Here is a 16,406-nt window from a genome sequence, read left to right on the forward strand (position 1 = left end):
GTTTTGGTATGCCCAGCACACACCGGTCTCCAGGGCTCACCTGCAGGTTAACAGTTGCCTGCAGCATTATGTGCTAGCAAGGCCACGACATGCATGCACTCACACAAACACTCAGCAGCTGAGCTTCCGCACGACTGGGCAAAGCAGCCACTAACGGCACTTTATGTTAACCCTTTCAGCCATTGACTGAACCACACACCAAGTGTGTGGTGCTCTTGTACAAAACCCAAGTTCTCTCATGCTAACTGAGTAGAACTGGTGCCATTAAAGCCTGTTTGACAGATTCACAGCAGGGGCTCAGAAACTGCTAGAAAGAGAGAGCAGGAGAGGGAGTGTGGGTTGCGGAGATCTGTAATTAGCAAGGCGTTCAATATGGAAGTAAGATACGGGTGCCCGTTCAAAGCCGGAACTAAGGTCATTGAGCTATTTTTAAAGAGAAGCTGTAAATCTCAGGATGTCTGAGAACTTTATCTAATTCAATGACAGTTACTGGTACATGAAGAGTTGACCAGGGAACAAAAAATATATATGTGTTTTTACATTATAGCACTCTTACTTGACCTTATGTGATCTGAATGCTTCTCAAACTGAAAGTGTGACAATGACATGTGACATGCTCTAAAACTGCACAAACATCCCAACTGACATACATGAATTGCACAACTCACCTGCAAAGCTCGCTGTTCCCGGCTTAGTTTACTGGAGTCTGCATACAGCTCAGTGGTGACGCACTTGAAGCGGTCTCCAACATAGCCTGAGGAGTTGGCTATTCTCTTGGCCAAGCTGGATTTCTTGCTTTTAGACAAGCCATGTCCTTCCTCATCATCCTCATGGGACTCTGCATCTTCTGGTACATCCTTGCCCAGGTCCACATATTGTCGATTAGCGTGGTGCCGATCAACCTTGAAATCACCACCATCAGCTCGAGCCCTTTCACCGGAGGTTCTGGCACAGCGCAGTGTCTGCTCTTCCAACATGTCAGGTAGTGGCTATGCTCAGAGGAGCTTTCCTCACTCTGGCTCTGCACAGGAGAGTCAGACTGTTTCTGTGGCCGAAGCGGACTGCATACCTCTGCCCGCCGCTCTGAATCAGTTGGCCAGGATACGGCAGGCTGGCCGGAGCGCAAAATCTGCATGAGCTCTGGCTCTTTCTCCTCAGAATTACTGCCACTCTCATTCCCCATCCCTGTCCCACTGCCGACTGGCTTAGCTGGCTCTTTGCATTTGGCATCGACAGCAGTATGTTTGTCTGGCTCTGGACTGCCATCTGTGTCATCTTGGACCAGGTCGATACAGACAATCTCCTCTTTATTCACTGTGTGATGCTTACTCTGAGACCTTGAGCAAAAACTTCTTGCCTCTCTGACTCCCTCTCAGATTTGTAGCTTGGGTTCTGTGTCAGTGATGCTTTTGGCGCTTGTACAGAGCCTCATTGTGATGCCAAGGCCTTGTCCAGGGGTCTGTGCCTCAGTTCCAGACGCTCAGTGACTTTGTGGTCCAGGGGCAGGTGGGGAGACATTAGTGGATGGACCATCTCCTGTGAGTCATGGTAGGTCAGATATTCTCCATGACTGGGTGGGATTCCATATGGGATGCTGGGTTTAGGTGGTAAACGTGCTGAATACAGACTGTTAGTGCTAAGCAGAACAGGATGAGGGTACACTGGCCCTTTTCCTGACAACTGCAAGTGGGAAAGGGAAAGACTCTCGGGTACTGGGTATGAGAGATATCTGTTAGAATATGCTAAGCTGGGAGGAAGATAAGTTTCACCCTGAGGCATGTAGAGATGGCTTGGAGCATGCCCATTTTCCAAATGTGATTGCTGAGGCTTAAAGCCAATTTCAGGGGTTTCAGGTTTTTGAGTGTCTTTGAGGGCTTTGTAGCTGTTGGGGTCTTTTCTGTTGGGGTGGGAACTGACTTTGGCCATTCTCCGTTATTCTTGGGAGAAGGTGAGACAGATGATGGCCGAGATGCTGTTGTCCAAGACAGTAGGGGCAGAACTTGGGATTGAGCCCATTGTTTTGGTTGTCAATTCTGGGACACGAGGAACTTCTTGACTGTGGCACCACATGTTCAAGATTCTTATTTCTTGATGATGCTGGAGCCTTTGTTTTGACTTGCCTCAGAGCTGATTGTCTGGGTAGGACTTGGCACCACCCAGGAAGATGTTAAAGTGCTTATTATCTCAGGCCTTTCTGGAGTTTTAGAAGAAGCTGCTTAATGTAGAGGATGATGGAGAAAGAGTTTCTTTTAAAAGTTCCCTGTTTTGGGAAGTCCATAACGGGCAGTAGGGGAATAGCCAAGCTTGGCTAAGGCCTCTAATTTTGGGGGGTATCCATTGGTAGGTCTTCAAAGTCCATGATTTTGGCAGACAAGTCTAAAGGCTTGTCTGCTGGGTCTTTGGTAATAGGCCCCTGTTGAGGTGGTTTCTCAGAAGAGGTCTTAACAGGTGAGGCTGCTGCTCTTTCTTTCATTCCCCCATACCTCTGTTGGACTCAATGGTTGCCTCTTTGGCTTTGGACTTCTTGGCTAGTAGGCCGAATTGGAGAGCGAAGCTCCTTTGGACATGCTGCTAATGTATACAGGGTGAGCAACCGATGGTGAAGATGACGAGGATGAGCAAGGACTTCTGTACAGAGGCTTTTGAGATGGGGGAGGGGGGTGGTGGTGCTGCAGGCGGCTGAGAGGGACGTTGTGTATGGCGGGGTGGCTGCATTACAAGTGAAGTACATGAGTCTACTGTGACTATGGAACTGGAAGCTGCTGCTCACACCAACACTGATACTGTTGCTAACATTGCTGCTAGTGCTGCTTGTGTTTTTGCTGGATGGGGTCCGAATGGACTTGCTGTTGTTGGCACTGTTTCCACTGCTGCTGTGCTGCCTATCACTGGGTGACTGGTGGTGGGGCTGGGTCTGCTGATGTATGGTCTGCTGACCAAATGCTGAGGGCTCATGGTGAATCCTTGGACCAATACTCTGTATCGTTTTGTCCTGGTGGTGCATCATAGGTGACAATGCAGAAGGGGCAACAGTCGCAGTGGGGATCCTGAGAGGAGGAGCAAGGGGTGAAGATATAGGTGCAGGGGGATAGGGGGGCATGTAAAACAAGCGCTCCGTACCAGCTGCACTGCCTCCTGCACATAAAGACTGGTAGGCCAGATGCTGGGGAAGGTAAGGTGGCGGTTGTGACAGGATTGATGCTTTATACATGTTCAAAAGTAGTGTATTTACTGGAGTCTAAGAAGGAGTACATTCCAACTTCATGGTAGGGATTCATCCAGGGAACCCGCAGATAGCTGCTACCACCATTGAGACTCAATTCTGGGGGCTTATCTGCTGGTATGACCCGTCTGTCCAACCCTAAAGCATCTGCACCAGTCCCAGGCAAAATCAGTGGCTTTTGAATCCCAGGAGGGGAACTTTTATAAAGTCCAACGTAACTGTTTGCGTTTTTTCTGCTGTCGAGAGACACATCTGGTTTGTAGAGCAAGTCAGGGATCCTGTCACCAACATAGCCCTTTTTCGGTTGGCAGGGTCCGAATTCCTGGTGGATAAATCATCCCGCCATGAACATGGAGGCTCTCCCGCATCAGGCTGGCCCGATCGATGCCAAGTGCACTGAGAGGGTTCATTCTGCAGGTTGTACTCGCATCCACCTTGGACAAAAGAGCAGAGAGTGGTAAGTGTGGGAGGAGAGGGAGTGCAGAATAAGACAACAAACAAAGAGCAATAAGATTCAGACAATGAATAGACAAGTGAACAAAAGGCCAATACAGATTAACAGCAGGTTCAATCCATCCAATCTTTATCGCCCTTCACTAAATGAGAGGGCATATTTATCACTGAAATAAGAGACTGCATGTGATAAGGAACACAAAAATGAATCACAGCACATGACAGACACCACAAGTGGTCATTTTATATAAACATCAGACTCTCTTATTAAAAGGTCATAGAGAAAAGCATCTCCAAGCATCTCTTTCTAATCGCAAACTGATTCATACAAAGCAATCTGATGATATTCCCACAACCTTAAAAAAGCTAATAGGAAACTGCAAGGACGTCACAACACATTGCACTAGTCAAGGTCAGAACAGGCGAATGCAGAAAATGTTTTTAAATGTCAGCTTCAGCAAGGCTATAGTGTGAGAAACGCAGCAGCCTTGATGTATGCTTTCTGGACAGTCCGGAAGACAGCACAGATTGGTCTTCCCATCATACCTGAGAGCGACCTCGGAGTCAAATTATGCCAGTCCTGGCTTGTGCATTCTGAAAGAATGCATCTGTCAACAATGGAAAATGCTAATGCAAGAAACAGGCTATTACACACTTTGCTAGCATGACAGGTTGATATACTTCAATGTGAGAGGGGATAATTTGAAGTTTGTCTCTGAAATGACACAAAGCTGTTCTCACACGACTAACTAAAAGAGAATATCTGTTGTTTACATGCATGAGTATGTATTAAATGAAATGCTTACCATGCTTTGAATGAGGACTCGATTTATCTGTTAGTTCTCAACAGATTCCCTGGTTTTCACCATCCCATAAGGATAATTTTCTGTTGGAGAAAAACAAAAAGCAAAGATATTATATGCAGCTCTTGAGACAGAATATTTACCACATTCTATTATTTATTCGAATACCGTTTTCATTTCAGGGTAAACACAATGAACCACAGTGAAAATGAACCTTGATCACTGAGTGGAGAAATTGGCATGCTACCACTAACATGAGAAGAAATAGGGAAAATGAGAAACACATCCACATGCCTTCTTCACCACGAATGGTCACTGGGCCACCTGCCTTGTTATCTCAGAGCAAGTGCTCTGATAAGGAATCCCTCTGTGTTCTGTACTCACAGAAACCAATGTGTGTGTGTTTGGGGGGGGGGGTGTCTATCATTACAGCGGAGAAATCAGCAATCAAAAGCCGCCCCCTCCCCCCAAAATACTGCCGCCCAGCCCCACGGCTTGGCAAGACATTACAGCGGAGCTTTGTTGAGTAGGCGAGCAGCGCCTCTGTTATTGATGGCTCTACAGACTCCACATTTCAATAACGCAGACCCAGAGCTTATCTAGAGACATGGCCACAGTCGCTGCTATTGAAGGAGTGAGACAGTTTGCCCTCTGTCATCAATCAAACCAACCTACACACATACACACACACAGATGTGCATGCATCACTCCCATAGCAACCTGTCCTGCACAACAGCTTTAATGCATAAGCAGAATGTATTAATACAAGTACAATCTATCCCTAAAAGCGGTTGCATTTATGCAAAACAGTAAAAGATGCATTGCTATTCAGGCCAAGCACATGCACGTGAGGAGCCCTCTTGCATTTACAGCGAAGTTGAATTATTGTCCTATAACTACACCAGCATTAAGCCGCCATTAAACTTAATAAACGTAAATTCTGCCCCTGTTCCCGGAGCGTGTGCCCCCCTTCCCCCATGCATGCTCCTCTGCTCGCAAAGCCTAATCCGACCCTGCCGTGGGGAGCGCAGCAGAAACCCACTCGCCTTGGCTATTCAGTCACGTTCTCTGCGCTCTCATTTTCCGTCCCCTCTGTGACCCGCTCTTTCATTGCGCCAGCGGGGGCGAGGACATTATGCATTTGAGGGGCGCTTCGGTAAGAGGGGTACTCACCCCCCACGGAGGAAAGAAACCTCCGCTCTCAAAGACATCAATCACAAGCCATGCTCGCCGGGCGCTTTGTCTGCCATTTAATGCAGGTGAACCACTGAATCGAGCTGCATGGGCTGTTTTAACTTTGTTTCTAATCACCTTGGCTTTCAAACTAAAGACTATACAAAAGTTAAACTTTGCTACGTTTTTTACGTTCTTAAACCCGCCATTATTATTTAATGCATGGGACAGAAACGGAGTTGGTTTGTCGTTCATCCTGCTCAATTTTGCAGCGCGTAATGCTCGGCTCACTTTAAAGCAAATAGACCGTGGAGGTAATGCGCAAAATTATTAAGCAACACATTCTAATTATTATATATAGTCTATATGAAAACTAAACGAATTAATTACAAACAAAATAAAAAAACGTTTACAAATATGCATATTATTAACAAATAAATATATTTTTTATCTTTAAATGTGTCATTTTACATGCAAGAATAAAAAAGCCCAAAACAACTATAGGCCTAATGCTTAATATTTTTTTACCAGTAAATATTTTCAATACCTAGGCTACTCAATGACTTTTGCGTGACAGTGTGGCACGGATGAGCCAAAGGCAGTAGGCCTACCAGGCGTGAAAGCTGTTGCATCTGCTCGGTGTTGTTGATAGAAGAACACGAGATGATGTTATAAAGTGTGCGGCGCATGAAAGAGAGTGTTAAATGTTTAGCTCCTGAGGTGTGAGTTTTTGCAGTAAGGCCTCGAGTGCAGAGAAAGGAAGGCCGCTGAGATCTCCACCTAGGAGCCCAGAGGCCCGCCATCGGCTCTCCAACCCTGGCAGATCGCCAAGTCTATCGTCGACACTCTCTAAAGTGGCAGTAAAATGTTTTATAATATCCGTAAGCAGGAGATAAAGACAAAGCCGAACGAAGGGGGAAATACAAGGACAAAAGCGTTTCAACACAAGTGAAATGTAGGCCTATACCCTACTTAAATGTATCGCATGCCTCCTGAAAAGGCATGTATACAGCCCTTATATAAAGATGATTTTTTTCATTAAAGCGCCTCATTTCAAAGAGCACTTTGCAGTGAAAGGTATGAGCTTATCTTTATTACCTCAAACGCAAAGCGTCCAATGTCTAACTGAAAATGAACCTGTCATAGGCCTCAAGGTGCCCCGGGTAAAATGTCCGTCCACCTTACTGACACTCGTACATAAGTTATCCTAGATTATAGCTAAGGCCAAACTCAGACGTGGTATGTGAACATTTTGACACTTTCCATATTTTAAATAAAGCAGAATATTTATTATTTTCCATTTTAAATGACTCTAAGATGCACTTCTGCAGCAATTTACTTTTAGAAAACAAACATATAATTTTAGGGGAAAGTACTTTTATAAATACTTCCACCGCAACGTCATTTTATGCAGCATCTGAAATAACTTTTGCGTTTAGCATTCTGTGATTGAAATGACAGGTTGAACATATCGTTGCAAATTTCATACGCTGCATAGTCTGTATCTTAGAACTTTCTTAAATACACACATTTAAATAATATTTCCATACTTGACACACCAAACTAAAAATGACTAATTTTCACACAGTAGGTTAAATATTGATATAGTGACTGTTCGGGTTAGCCTAATTTCATGTAACTTTCAGTTAAAAATATATATATATGTCTGGAAGAATATATATATATAATATTCTCTGTATCTTTTAGTCAAAGGGTCAGTCAACGTGCATGTTTCACATCCCATTACAACGAGACAAAACTTTTCATTTTTCAATGCGCACATGCATTGGCTGGCCCATATACATAAAAAAAGACAAAAACAAAACATTCCGCGGGAAGGGCTCGGATATTTAAGACGCAACGTGTACAAAAGTGATTATTTGCCTGCAGACATTCAGCTGCGAGAAGCGATACGAATTGCTGCGAGCCCCACGCGCTGGCAGCGCACACATATTCCGCGTGCGGCCCCCGCAGCCATTCCTCTCTCTCTCTCTCTCTCTCTCTCGCTCACCTCCCCGTCTGCCGAGTGTGTGCTCTGCGCTGCTCTGAAATGGAGGGTTGCGTGCGTGTACTCTAGAGACTAGCGCTGGCTCTAGACAACCCTCTCTCTCTCCGCCTGTCTTTTCTCTTGTTGCTTGCGAATACAAATCGATACGAACTGGGTGCTCCGAGACTTGGGACCCGAGAACTTCTTTTCGGAACTAGATCCGTTTTTAAACCGGAGTGACATTCGATTCAGTCAAAGGTTCTTGAACTTGCATCCCTCCACCTGATGTAAACCCTGCGCCTTTCATTGCGTTAATATTAATCGGTACCAGTAGTTCACTGCTGAATTGACTGCGAAACCTTATAGCACGACAGTTCCCAGTGAGTCATATGCACTTGTGATTCAGTGGGACTGAATGAATCTGATTCATTTACAATTAGTCATGTTCCAACTTCCATCTGAAAGGCTCGTGAAATTACAAGACGTGAAAACTGCATTTTTTTTCTCCCCAAACATTTAAAAAGTCCTAAAAGAACCTTTCATGAAGAGTTAAGGATGCAAAACAGTCACAATTCTTACGATTCCCGTACCCTATTAAATTCCAGACGCCCCAACTTTACTCATCAATAAATATATCTTGCCATCATCCTTGTTAGGTGACACATTTTGTTGTGTTGTTAAAATAGACCACATGTGAATTCAGATTAATATTTAAAGGTCTAATATGGATAGCTCAATGTGTGGATGAAGCAACAAAGGATTTCACATATCTTTTATTGCTTCTAAGCATGACCTCTTCAGGGTGTGTGGTTCTGTTTTAATTGAGAGTGGTGTCTATGTAGGATGACTTTGCAGCTCATTGCGTGCTGTTAATCGTTTAACGAATATACCATTCTCCACCATAATAAGGAGAGACACGACTAATAGCTGTTTAATAAAGGAGGTAACCTAGATGGTTTGCTATGAGAAAAAAACATCCTTTGTGGAAGTTGCGCTTCTCCTTTTCGGTTCCAAGTTGAACCTAAAGTGACTGGCATTTTCAAAGCACGCCTTTATAATCTATTATCTCTAATACGGTGTACGCGTTTCAAAAATCCCAGCTTTTAACTTGTGAGAAAAAAAAGAAGAAAAGAAAACAATGTATCCATGGGTAGGCGTCGCTCCGGGAGCGCGCAGCGATCCGTGCACGCCGGGGCTCCTGCTGCAGCACAAAAGCTCAGTGAAGCGAAGAGAAGAGCTCTCCCGTTTCAGCGCGCGCCGTCCCGCGGGACCGCTCGGACCGAGAAGAGACTTCAATCAAACCGTGACGTCTCCAGCGGGAGCCAAACTCCGAAATCCGATCCGCGCCGCGTCTCTCCACCCTCACACGAACTAAAACGCTGGCGAATAGAGCCAAACGGACTGCCAAGACAAAAGCAAACTCTGGCAATACGAATTAGTAAAGAAATCAACTCTGTGGGGATGTCTGCTCACGGGTGCCTAGGTGTTAAACACTTAATATTTAACATTTAGCCCAAATCTTTTGCTAATTGTTTTTATTATTATTATTAGATGATGAATTGATTTGTGTTGACATTATGTGCAAAGGGTCCTGGATTGCTCCAGATTCATTTCAGAGACACAAACTAAAGTTCTAACCAATAGCAAAAGTTATTATAAATACACACACACATACATATATATATATATATATATATATATATATATATATATATATATATATATATAAACAGAAAATAAGCTTTTGTCCCAAAGAACTTTACTTATCCTTTTTATGTCATTTAATTCTGCCGGGATACACCTCGAGGCCAGAGCACAATTCAATCACACATTTAAACAAAAACTAAAATATGAATTCTCCATATAGCGTTAAGTCGTCATCTATTTTTTTAAACACTAAATAACCCGTGGGCTGTCCTCTAGGGTGTCTCCGTAACCTCTAATGCAGCCAAACTCTGTTATTTGGCTCATTTTGATTTCCGCCAGATTCAAGGCCAACATCAATCACTTAAAATAATGTGTGAGCTGTGGCACCGGTTTAACTCAGGCCATGACTTGCCGGTCTGGATTCCACCCGCGGGTGGGTTATATGTATAGAGCATTACAACACGGGGCAGACATGTCACACTTTCTCTCTTGCAGATCTGACTGTGCCATCGGAATATAGGCTGGTCTGTCTCCAGCAGACAGGCTCGGCGGGTGAGGAGACCGTGCAGGCGTGAGCTCACACTGAGCTGACGGGCTATAAATAAACAAACCCGGGGAGCTGGGGGTCTCAGCGGGGCGAGCCGGGGGAGTGGACGACATTCACGGAGAAAGACAACCGGTATTCACTGCAATCTTGAAATGCATTAATAAAAAAATAAAAAAGATTTAAAAAAATTAGGCTAAATAAATGCATGCATAGCGTGTTAAAATAAAAAGTCTTAAGTCTAAAAAGTTAGTATAATTTAAGAGAATACAAAACTGAACCGCTTTATGGAAGCTTCGATTAGGTTGTATTGAACAGAATGAAACAAACATTGAGCAGATTGTCGGCTTTTATATAACACTAAATCTGTCATTAGTTCCACTCTATAAAGTTTGCAATGTTTGATTTGCAAAGTAAAAAGTCTTATTCAGTTTAATGCTTTAGTTAATGTGTGTGTGTGTGTGTAGGCCTACACACACACACGAATTAAGGTTCCAATTACAAGCTAACATGGTTTTGTGTTGTTTTCATATTTTTCGCATTTGAGGGCAACAAAGAACTTCTCACACTGTCTGGTTCTTCAGAAGAAAATATCTGTAGGCCTACACGAAATAACCCCAAAACTTAAAGCCTACATTGATCTAAAGAACTTATAAATATGATATCAAGCACTCTGAATCTACAAAGATCCAATGGGCCAACTCAAAAACTTCTACAGCCGAATGGGTCTTATTGGGAATCAATCACAAGAGCTTGTTGTGGAATAGCTTGGGAACGCGTTAAGAGTGCAGCGATGCGCGTCAGATTGAAATGCGCTTTTTAAATTGACAGTGTGATTGAGTCAGGCTAAAACACTGGATGCCCCCCCCCCCCCCAAAAAAAAAAAACTGCAGTAGCCGTTTTGGCAAGACTATGAAAATACGGATGGATCCAGGGCTTTTCTTTCCACCAGGATTCATACGGATACGCTCTGACATGTTTGATTAATAGCGTCCACAGCGCTTTAATTATGCAGAATAGCACGTCGCGAGCATTTAGAAAGGAGACTCCTGTGAAAAATTAACCCACGGGGTTGACTACAAAAAAGCAGGCCAGTAACTTCGGGCCTAAGTTTGCCTCAGCATAACCAACAACAACAACGTATTTTCACTTTAGCGAAACTATTTTATTTCTGATTTGTCGAAACTCTTTACAAATGCTAATTTCACGCTTTTAATCAGTGGTGATTTAAATAGCACTCATCGAGTCAACCTAGATAGACCTGGGATTATGGGTCTTCTTCAAGGCACGGTGATAATGGTTCATTGATCAGCCCTTGTGGGAATTGAACCTGCAAACTTCCGGATACCATCACAGCTCGGATTCAACCCCGAGGTTTGTTCTCCAAAGCAAAGCATCAGGGTGCGACATCCCAGCATTGTCTGTTATGAGAAAATCGCACGATAGTCTGCGTGACATAGCGAGAGAAATATGTGAAGTGGAGAAAACTAGCGTCAATACGGATGTTTAATGTCCAAACGGCCGCGCCTGTCAAAGACAAAGAGGTTTCTCAAACTTCAAAGCTCTGTGGTGGATTATACACAAAACTGTCAGTGTCTTCACTTAGTAGGAACCGGCCAAGACAGTTCCTCCCGTCCCGGACACGAGCCGACAGCGAATAACTTTGAGCGCAAGAAGGTCGCGAAGTGTCTCGTCAACATTCGTGTCGATTCACAAAAAGAGGATTTACAGAAACACGAAGCACTCATACTGGAAACTATCTGGCTTCAATGTCTAGCCCAGGCTCCACAAGAAACATTTCATTCATTTTAAATGAATCCATAAGCTTCTTGTGTCCACAATGTTTCCTTTCAGTCCTCTGACAAAGCTCAGTGAAAACAGAAATGGAGGTGACCTCCAAACGTGCCTACTTGTTTGGAGGTCACATCCCATTCTTGTTTTCTAAGAGTTCTGGAAAAGACCGAAAAGGAGCATTTACTGCAATTTTCACAAGGTTAGCAAGCCTCATATAAAAGGGCGAGGCTCGCGAAATCAATAGCGTGCGCGGTGTATCCCGATCGGAAAAAAGTCCACGCGCCACCGCGAGCGCGCGCTGCCGTCTCATTACTCAACACGAAAAGAAAAAAAAAATTAACACACGTGAATTTCACAGAAACCAACAGTTCCACAAATCTACGATTTGATTTCGCTATGAATAGGCTGTGATGCACAGTAAAAAGGTCAGCTACTAAAAAGGAAAGTCCCGTAACATGGGAAACGGTTCGTTAGCTCGTGTAGACTGTCCTCGGACTGACGGGAAAACTAGATAAAATAGATTCATAAAACGAAAAGCAATGTCTGATGTTCATATACGAGCACAACCAACCAGCAAGAAATGTCAACAACATCTCCGCGAGCGCGACACCAGTCAGCCAGGACGCAAAATGTTGAAAACTTATCAGCAAACGCAAGTTTTACAGAGAAATGTCAAAACAAGAGTCTATATGCCAAGGTTCGTGGTTTAAAACAGTTTTGGGTATCAAAAACAAACCCTTTTTAGCTTTGCCAAAGGTCCGCACGAAACTGATCGGACGCATTTGCCTAGACTGGACAATGTAACGGAACAAACACATGCAGATAAGCCACGAGAAACACCGATAATAAAGCTTCGAACCGTCTTACCTGAATGTAGTGATGCTTGTTGTTCATCGAGTCGCAGTGAAAGTATGGGGGTTCCTCTTTTAAAAATGCACGTTTTCACTTTTTGAGTTTTTTTAAGATATGCAAAGATTCCCGTTAAAACAAAGAGGATGAGATGCCGCTATTGAAAGCCGCATTACTCTGTAGCCTATATAACTCGGGTCACTCTACTAAGCTTAGTTTTCTCTTTGTTTTCAAAGGAAGTCCTTCAGAAGTTCAAAGAATCTCCGGACTTGCCGAGCACGAATATCCATCCACTCCTGAAAAAGCTGTGCACGCGAACAGGAGCTCCGTGTACATCCATGCAGACGCAGTCGAACGTTATTCCTTTGATTCGCAAGAGGACGCACGGCTTCGCCACGAATCGCGTGAATGCACAGGTGGCGAAAGATCCCCGGGGCTCTGGCTGAACTGAACTCGGTCTGCTAGGCTATATGACGCCTCGCAGCGCCATGTTGGGCTCGGGCGAGACAACGAGCGATCGAGAGCCACGCCGCGAGAACGGCGGCAGTGTGTTTGCTCGTGTGTGTGTGCACGGGTCGGTCCTCACACGCACATTCACGGACCACTGGCCAACAAACCCAACACAAGAACTCCCCTCTCTCTCTTTAATCTCACGGACCGATCGCGGGAAAATTTTCCGTCTCTTTGTCCCGGTTCCGATACGCGATATCGCTGGCGCGCTGAGTGCTTTGCGCGACTGCTGCTTGTGTGTGCGTGTCTTTCCGCGAGCGCGTGCAGCGGGGAATGAAAGCTGAGCGCAAGACGCCTGTCTCTCCCTCTCTCTCTCTCTCTCTCTCTCTCACTTACCCAGAAGGCCAGTCGGGGGAACAACCGCAATTACCATAAACCCAGTAGGCTGCGCTCCCTCTGTACGACTCGACGCGCCCGTGTAGAGTACAGCGAGAGGGGGGTGCTTCACACAGCGTACGGGCTCCGTAAACAAAATTAATCGGCAGTGCCGCTGAGAGGCTTCTGGAAAACCACAAAACGGAATTTTTGGCTTATATTAGAAAGAGAGAAGGGAGGTGGTGGGTGGATTTATAGGGTGTTTTACACATTATAGATGTCTAACATAGATATATATGTGACTTTTTTAAAGCAGAACACATTTGTATTTTACACCTTTGAAACAAAGATTGATAAATCGTTACAATTCTATCCAACAGAACGCTTTAAACCCTCGTTCACTGTTTTTGAGCACATTAAGACGTAGGCCTACCCAAAATAAAATAGATTTTATATATATTAAAAATCGTATAGCAGGTATAATTGTGGTTATACGAAATAAAAATAATTAATTAGTTGTTGGAATGTGATCAGAAATGCACTTAGGCCTACATAAAAAAAGTAAAAAAATTGACAGAGACTTCGCTAGAGCCAAATATGAACCAGTAGCCAAAGTTTTTTTTTTTTTCAAATTACTGTCATGTAAAATGTTAGGCTAAAGGGACACATTAATGGTGCTAATGATATGGATAAACTTAAATGTTTATGGAATAAAACGTTATTATAGTGCAACATTGTTTAAAGATGCTGAAATCCTCAGGATGTTTTAAGTGCTAAAAACATTTTTGCAAACCTGGGGGTAAAAAAAATTACTCGAACTAGCAAATTCCTACAAAAACAAAAAATTCCTAGCAAGTTCCCAGAACCTAAATTTGAATGTTTGAAATACATTCCATTTTACAGCATTTAGAATGTTTTCAGAACATTCAGATGTTAGCTAGGATGACGTATGTTTACATTTAAATAAGTACTCATTTAAATAGAATACTGGTAAATGTGGCTGATGTTTGTGGCCCCTCTGCACGAGAGGCTGTTTTTGTCGCGCCTCGGAGAGGAGCGGGATAATCGCGCGAGCTGCGTGTGTAACAGGATTGCTCGGGGCTTTGACGGAGGATGTATTGGCCAGCGCCTGACGGGCAAACCCTTCCCCCACACGCGAGCATCATCCCCGGGGGAGGCGACCTGGAGGTCACAGCGCTGGGGAACGCGCTTAAAGAGCTCGGGAACGTGCTCAGAGTCCTATATGCGCAGGCGAACGATTGGTGTTTGAACAAAACTCGGGAATGAAAATGAAAATATTCATCAATTCTGTATCTAGATAGATGCCATGATCCAGAAATGTTTTAAAGTCTGATGCCATTTAAAATCTTTTGAAGTGTTATGATTGTGTCTAATATCTTGGTCCAAACTACAGGTTGGTGTTTTTGTCAAATAAACGTGAAAAAGGTCATGTTATATCGTGACTTGTGTTGGATAGCCATTTGGAATTCTTACTTTAGAAAATCTATAAATAGAATAAAATCAATCTGATTTTGGGTCTCAAATAATTTATCTAGTGTAAATCTTGTAGTATGAAATCCTGCCTAAGCATCCAACTAGAATTAACCAGTAGCAAACGAGACCCAAATTCAATCAAAACAGACACTATTTGAAGACTATAAAAAGTACAATTCTGAAGAGATAATAAAAGACAATGATAATGTTATCTACTGATAAGAAAGAGACAACGCGTCTCTGATGAAATATGTGAGAATGTATATGAGAGTATGAACGAATTATGTTGATGTTTTCAGAGACTGGGACATACATATTTAAACAACGGGCACTCAGGAATCTCCTCAAATGAATCCCGAAAAAAACAGGCCATTAGGCCTAATTTAACACGGGATATTACAATTCTTCAGCTGGCACAAACGCTCCCCATTCATTAAACTCTAAATAAATAAGAGGCGAGTGTGGTGGGCTTTTGTGTTGTTGTTTAATCTGATCTCTTCAAGGCCGCCCCTACCTTCCCCCATGCAGCCTTCATTTATACATGCATGGGGTCTCTCTCAAACCCCCGTCCCACCCTCTTCAGCTCTCCATTGTGTTCAGTGCCCGAGGCGCCGTGCTTCGCGTTTTCTCGCGGAATAAAGAGACGGAGGAAGAGGAAGAGACGAGTGATAGGCCATCAGCGCCGGTGTTAATGTCCGCGCGTCGAGAGGATGACACTTGCAGGCGTCATCTGTCACTCAAACCTTTCACAGCAGCAGAGAATGGGTCGAGTCACCGGAGAATACTCCAGAAATACTTCATATGTGCCTCTATCTATCTATCTATCTATCTATCTATCTATCTATCTATCTATCTATCTATCTATCTATCTATCTATCTATCTATCTATCTATCTATCTATCTGTCTGTCTGTCTGTCTGTCTGTCTGTCTGTCTAACTATCTATTGTATCGTTCTATCCTTCCGTCAGATTTAGCTTTATTGACATGGTAAATAAATAAAATAAAATATTTAAAAATAAAGACAAAAGCTCTACAATACTTAAAGTTATTCAAAATACATATAAAAAAACATACAAAAAATATAAAATACAAAGTTTAAAAATTACTGGAAAAATAAACTATCATTAATGCCACAATTGCTGAAAACAGAAGTGTTGTCATAATAAATGAATAATTAAATTTGTAGGCCTACTTATTTTAATAATAATCATATATATTTTATATATGTGTGTGTGTTAATTAATTACAAAAAACACCAAAATTATCAAATAAATAAATAAAGTTTTTATTGGTATACATGGCTTGGTACAATGTTTTATTACTATTACTAACACTTAAATAAACAAACAAACAAATAAAATTGTTCTTATTTTAATAATAATAAAAATACAAAAACAAGTTTTTACACAATATTGTATTATTGTAACTTTAAAATAAACAATACATTTGCTTATTTTTAATTATATATATATATATATATATATATATATACACACACACACACACACACACACACACACACACACACACACACACACACACACACACATATATATATATATATATATATATATATATAATTTTATATCATATATTTGTTGAAAGATACATTT

General features: G+C 42.8%; 1 pseudogene; it reads right to left on the reverse strand.

Annotated features, from left to right (window-relative positions):
• Positions 1 to 536: 536 nt before the first annotated feature.
• LOC113040553 (BCL-6 corepressor-like) lies at positions 537 to 13,803 on the reverse strand (annotated as a pseudogene).
• Positions 13,804 to 16,406: the final 2,603 nt, after the last annotated feature.

This window comes from Carassius auratus, chromosome 22, assembly GCF_003368295.1.
Source record: "Carassius auratus strain Wakin chromosome 22, ASM336829v1, whole genome shotgun sequence".
Taxonomy (NCBI): domain Eukaryota; kingdom Metazoa; phylum Chordata; class Actinopteri; order Cypriniformes; family Cyprinidae; genus Carassius; species Carassius auratus.